General features: G+C 33.7%; 1 pseudogene; it reads right to left on the reverse strand.

Annotated features, from left to right (window-relative positions):
* Nucleotides 1–1,839: 1,839 nt before the first annotated feature.
* On the reverse strand, nucleotides 1,840–6,276 carry LOC115973740 (annotated as a pseudogene).
* Nucleotides 6,277–6,598: the final 322 nt, after the last annotated feature.

Genomic DNA, 6,598 nt, shown 5'->3' on the forward strand with positions numbered 1-6,598 from the left:
TTCATTAAGGGTCCGTTTGGGAGTTTATAAAGGAATGGAATGATCATTAAAAGAATGGAATGGAATAGAATGAAATGGAATGGATTTAGTAGGGAAAGGAATGGAATGGAATGGAATTTAAAAATCTTGTTTGGATGTTATAAAATAAATGAATGGAAAGGAATGGAATGGAATGGAAAGTAAGTAACACCGTTTGGAAGTGACATTGGAAGGAATGGAATGGAATCATTTTATAATAACATTACTATTGTACCCCTCATTTTAAAGAACATAAAAAATAATTAATGAGAATTTATAATTGTTTTGAAATGTTTAGTATTTAGTGGATGATGTGAAACTAGTTAGCCACAATTGGGTCTGTGTTAGACCTAATCTTCCTCCCATTCCTCCCAATTTTGAAGGGAACAAAAATTTGAGGTTTTGAGGGAAAAGGGAGGAATGAGCATTCCTTCCTAACCATTCCATTCCCTCCCACTTAAACTCCCAAACAAAGGAATGGACATTCCATTCCCTCCGTTAAAACTCCCAAACAAGAGGAGGGAAGAATATTCTAAAAATATTCATTTTATTCCATTCCATTTCCATTCCATCCCTCCTCAGAACGGACCCTAAGAGTCACTTGCTAGTGACATGACATTTTGTAATACTAAATACATAATAATAAATAAAATATAACATAGAGAAATAAAAGATAAGGGACTAATGGTTTCTTTTAAAAAAAAAAAAAAATTCTTTTAGGCTTATGTTTCCCCTACATCAGTTTTGTAGTAGTTAGTCCTTTTACTGTTGGTTTGATTAACTCTTTATCTCATAATCTTCCTGGTTTATTTGGGTTACCTTTGGTTACATCTTTCCTTTTTTTTTTTTTCTCATGTTATAGCTTTTTTCCAATATCATGTGGTTCTTGTTGCTTTTAATGTGCTTGTTTGGATACCTTATTTGCTTTTCCTACCAAGTGCTTCATTATCTAGCTGCAGACATTAGAAGAAAAATATAGTAGAATCTTTTGTCTTTTTCACTTCATTTTGGAGTTTTCATGGCTTCCAATCCAATAATTTTTGATTCATTTTCAGATTTTTGTGCACTAATGCACTCTTTTGGTGATTTATTTTGATTAAGCTTTGGAACTTATCTATTTGAGGCATCAGAATTCCCAAGAAACATTATAGCACATAATAGATAATTATATAACGAAGTGATTGGTAAATATTAATTTGGTATTTTTAACTTATCAAAAATTTTATAATAGTATTTTAAAAATGTTTTTTGTGTTATATTTCAGAATGCGCTAAGTGTAGTCCCATTATGACTCGAGAGAAATATTTATCTGCACGGGTTGAAATCACCATTATATATATATATATATATATATATATAAAAGTAACGTGAAAAGTGAATAACATGCACAAATTGTGGAATCAAACTTTTACAAGTAATATTTTTTGAAATGCAAATTAAGCTATTAGAAAATCTTCATTTAACAAAAAAATATATATTTGTGTGGGCTCCACCTTTTTTAACTTAAAGGTGACTTCTTAGCAAATATTTGAGCCAAACACATCGTTAGGTAAGTCGAGAAAAATAGAAAATAAGAAATGAGATATGGATTAGAGTTTTGAGTGAAAGGTATTGAATTTGAAAAACTGAGTTTTGACTTTTGAGCAATGCTCAAACCAAACACCCCCAAGCATCTTCATACTCTTTTATGTCATTAGTAGACAACTGTACTTTTACACAAATTATTTTTCAAACAAAACAGACCAATGAAAATGAACTCATCCAAATACACTAGACAAACCATTTGATAAGTACTAAGTAATATTTGAACTTAAATTATTTGATTCATGCCAACTAAATTTAATTTTTATCATTCTGTTGCATATATACATGTAGAAGTCCCAATGAATCTTAGTATATTTACATCATATTATACTTACCGGTTTGACAATCACAGATGAATAGGATTAAAATAGAAACAATAGACAAAGTTGCCTGTGGCATTAAGTATATCCCTTTATACAGATAGAAGACGAAACAATCCGAAATAACTTTTTTTACAGTTATAGATCTAAGATGAGGAATCTGTATCAGAATCCAAACATGTCTGAAAAGTGATCTACACCAATGCTCATGGGGATGCTTCACATGCATCAGAAAGATGCCAAATTGCAGACAACTGGAATTATCACCGTAGACTGGAGAATAGGTCTTTAAGTGCAGCATACAAGGGCTCAGTAGCCTTTGGTCTGCTCACCATCCCAAGAAGAATATCTGATGTGGTGAGATAAGGATCACCATAAAAACGTAAATTGGTATCCATCCTTGTTGCAACAACATTCCCTTCCAATGTCACTCCCACAAATGCGCCTGCCATAGTTTGCGAGTGTCAGCAGTTATCAACTTTCAGGCTACTGCAAAATTACTTTAAAATGCACAAATCATACTAGAATGGGGAAAAGTACAGAAAACAACATCCTTGAGTAGCACTACCTTGCAAAAATGAATATTTATTTTTATTTATTTTAGGCTGATCTCTAAAACTAAAGATTTTGGTATCTTCCTCTAGTCTCTTCACTATTTGCATTTATTTTAGGCTCTCAATCTTTAAAAAATCCTTACGCTTCCAATTCAGTTCAAAACTTTAAGATGTTGATTACTATTAAAACAATCAAGAAGTCTTAAAAGAATCAAAGATATAAAGCAAACACGAAAACAACAAGAATAAATTAAGTAATGTTGTTATGGTCGCATAGGAGAATACAAGATAATGCACAATCTATTGAAATTAGAAATATGATATATATCTTGCCTCCCTCACCTGAAAGAAACTGTCCTAACAGAACCATGCCTTCCCCCACCCACCCCACTACCAAGTGCCAGCACAAAAACATGTGGACATCTAACTATTGTAATTCTACCATAAATCACTGGAATACAGGTAGATTAGTATCAACTAATGTGCTAGCATCCACTTAAGATATCTTTCACAACAATTCCCTTTAGTTTTAAGTCCAACAATTTATGCAGCCAATGCCCAACCTTAATCAACTGGATTAAGGTTTAGTAAAGTCACTAATTGATATGAAGCCATAAACAGGAACCATATGAGGAAGTGAATTCCAATGTTCCCACAATTTTTCTCCCTTTTCAAGAGATTGCAAAATCAACAAATAGCAGAAAATGATTGAACAAAAGAAGCCTACGGCATGCTTTCAATAGCCCAAAGAACAATCCTTAGCCATTTGGATGTCAACTGTCAGTAGATTCCAAAGATTTGAACAATATTTTAGGAACATTCAGTGCTACTTTTCTCTCTCCCCCTTGTTTTTCTCTCTTAAACTTGTTTGATCATTGTATTTTATATTGATTGTACTTCTCTCTTAGTACACCACCGGAGTGCTAGGTTTGCTTTTTTCTAATAAAATTTTTCGTTTTACCAAAAAAAAAAGATTTTAGGAACATTGAGATCACAGCCAATGATTCTATAATAAAAGGTTCGCAGTCTGTAACCTCTAAAGATCTTCATTTTTTCTTTTCATGTTAAGCCATCATACACAATAGCACGTTAAATACATGTATGATTCTAATTATTCATGTAACCAAAAGTTACAGACACACACAAAACTTAAATCATGACACAATACCTTTGCTACAACTGTACGTATAGCACATTCCAGAACCTCTATCTCCAGCACGAAGATCTGCTTCCAGCACTCTCCCTACAGGTCCTGCTGCAGCACTACAACCAGCACCAAGAGAAAAATGCATGCGACTACAAAATGTCTTCACAGCTTTTGAATCATGAAGCACAATTATGAAGTCCATGAGCTCTCCTCCAATCTGGGAACACATAAATAAGTACAATTATTAGCTGAAACATAAATTGAGGAAGTCTTGATAAACAATTAGAATTTCACAAATAGTTAAAAGGAACTCTTGCCAAACTCGTGCATATCCTAGATTTTTTTTTTTTTTTTTAAGGCCTTCTACCTAAGATTGACACTTATAGACATTATAGTAGTAATAAAAACAAAAAGAAATGAACACTAGAAGTAACATGACAATTTTGTTGTTACCTGAGCACCCCATCCTAAACCAACAGAGAATATGGCCGATGGGGCAGACCATGATCCATCCGACCTTCAAGAAATGACCAAGCATGTGCCAAGTTTGTAAGCAAGTAGAACACCAGCTTTAACTACAATTAAAATTGCCAGGCCTTTTTCTCCTTTCAAAATTGCTAAGGGTGTCGACTTGTCAGGATTCAACCTGTCAATTCCAATCAAAACTATAAAGTCAGGAAAAAAAAAAAAAAAAAAAAAAGAAAAGGAAAACCGCTTTACAAAGGACTGCATATTTAGAATGTTGATGAAAAATATGAATTTCTAAAATACCATTATAGTCCAGTTGACATGTAGGTGAAAAGAAGCAAAGAGTAAACACAAAAACAAAGCTCCAAAATAGAATCTATGACCTAGCAAGAACTACCCATTAGAATTTTACAATCCTATCTCTTTGACATTACAAAGCAGGAAAGAGATGTTAGTTTTACAAAGATAAAACAAGTTGACATGTAAAAACAAGCTGAGATGCAAATGAAAATCACACCTGGCAATAGCTTCTCAAGTATTGGAGGCCTTGTATATCTCATGTTCCATAGACAAACCAAGTGGAAGATTCAACCATCCTCTTGTGCAAGTCCAATCTATCACATCATGCTTTGCTACTTGCATGGCATTGCTGATGCTGTTAATAAGAACACCCTGTAATGGATCAAGCCTATCATAGCAGGCATCACAGACCCTCTGGGGATCCCTCTCCCTGAACTTAACAGGTAACAAACTTCCCCTTGGTACATGCTCTGCAGAAAACTCCTCCACAAAACCGACAATGAAAGTCTGCCATGAGTAAGTGCAGTGAAAGGAGCAGTGCACTGCATGCAAACTGTAGTAGAACTATCCGGCAGCCAGTCAGGAGGCTCAGCCTCCAATACATCCTTGTAAATACTTAATTAACCCCACTTGATCCACTGGGCTCAAGGAGTGGTGGGGCACTAGGTATGTAAACAGAGGAGTTCAAGAAGGTATCACCACTCTTTGCAGACCCAAGAAATGAAACATTTGAAGTAGGGAGTAGCGCCTGCTGATTTGAAATGAAACTCGGAAGTTTGCACCGGCCAGTCACAATGGCAAATATACCATTGAGCACATTCTTCAAGTTAACCTCAGGATGATGCATACTATTATTATTATTATAAGGTTGCACCGAATTACAAGTGTCATCGCTTGAATCATATCCTTCTCCATCAACAGAAAAATCATCATCATAAAACGTGTGATTCGGTGGAGAGGACTTTGAGTTTAAGTCCCATGGAGAGTCAGTGTAGTCATCAATATAGTGGAATTGGGCATTATTATTATCCTTTTCAACAACCTTAGAAAGTGAAGAATAAGAAACTCTGCTTGAATCAAAATTTTCCATGGCCCATACACACGCTTTTCATTTTTCTACAACTAAAGCAAACCCCCACCAGGTGCTTTTAACCAAACAGAGCTCAGTAAAGGCCTAAGCAAAGCACTGAAATTTGAACATAGATGCCCCTCTCAGCAACAAATATAAGACAAATTATACAACAATTAACAATAAAACAAAGCAAACCCATTAATTCATTAAGCCAATTATTCAGATTAGCTTGGCAACTACATCAAGGTCCTAGCCTAGGATTGAGAATTACAATTAAAATTTCCATTACATTGGTGCCCATCTCAGCTACAAATATAAGATAGATTCAATAATAAACAAACCCTATTTAGAATCGAGCAAGCCTATTAATTCATAATAAAGCTTAGTATTCAATTCAAATGAGCTTGGCAATCATGTTAAGGTCCTAGAACAACAAGAACATAGAAAGAATTAGGGTTTTGAAAACGGTAGAGACATCATGTTCTATAGACTGGGGTTACCTTAATTTCAAGGAAATTAAAAATGATAAAAAGAAAAAAAAAATGATATGATACCTTATTATTAGACTTCGAATTCGATTATGTTTAGGTTATGGATTGGCCTCCTCGGACTTCGATGTTGAATGTTGAACGAAACCCCCAAAACGAAGAATGAACAAACAAGGAGGAAGGAAAAGGATTTTAAGATTTCGATTATGTTGACCACATTGTCACAAATCCTTTTTGTCGTGTTTTTTTTTTTTTTTTTTCTTCCTCCACTTTTAGTAAAGATAATTGAAAGGATACCTGGCCTAAATTGTACATTCATAATACTACAATTTTGTTGCTGTGAGTTTTTATTTTTTTGAGAGCCAAAAAATTTTATATATAGATAAGAAATTTTGTCTTAAAAATTAGGCTGTAAAAAGAAATTGGAAAAACATTTTACAACCTTTAGAGTGTTTGAGTACACATGAACTTTCTGTTTGTTTTGATGGAAAATATTGTGTAAAGAAAGTCTTTCAGATTTTTCAGCATTTAATAGCATCAAAAAAAATAAGTCAACTGAAAACTATCTTTAATCAACATAAAAAGTATAACTTATTTTTAGAGATTGTTTTCTATTAATTTATTTTGGAAAAAAATTTATCTCACAA

The sequence above is a fragment of the Quercus lobata genome, unplaced genomic scaffold (assembly GCF_001633185.2).
Source record: "Quercus lobata isolate SW786 unplaced genomic scaffold, ValleyOak3.0 Primary Assembly Scq3eQI_243, whole genome shotgun sequence".
Classification (NCBI taxonomy): domain Eukaryota; kingdom Viridiplantae; phylum Streptophyta; class Magnoliopsida; order Fagales; family Fagaceae; genus Quercus; species Quercus lobata.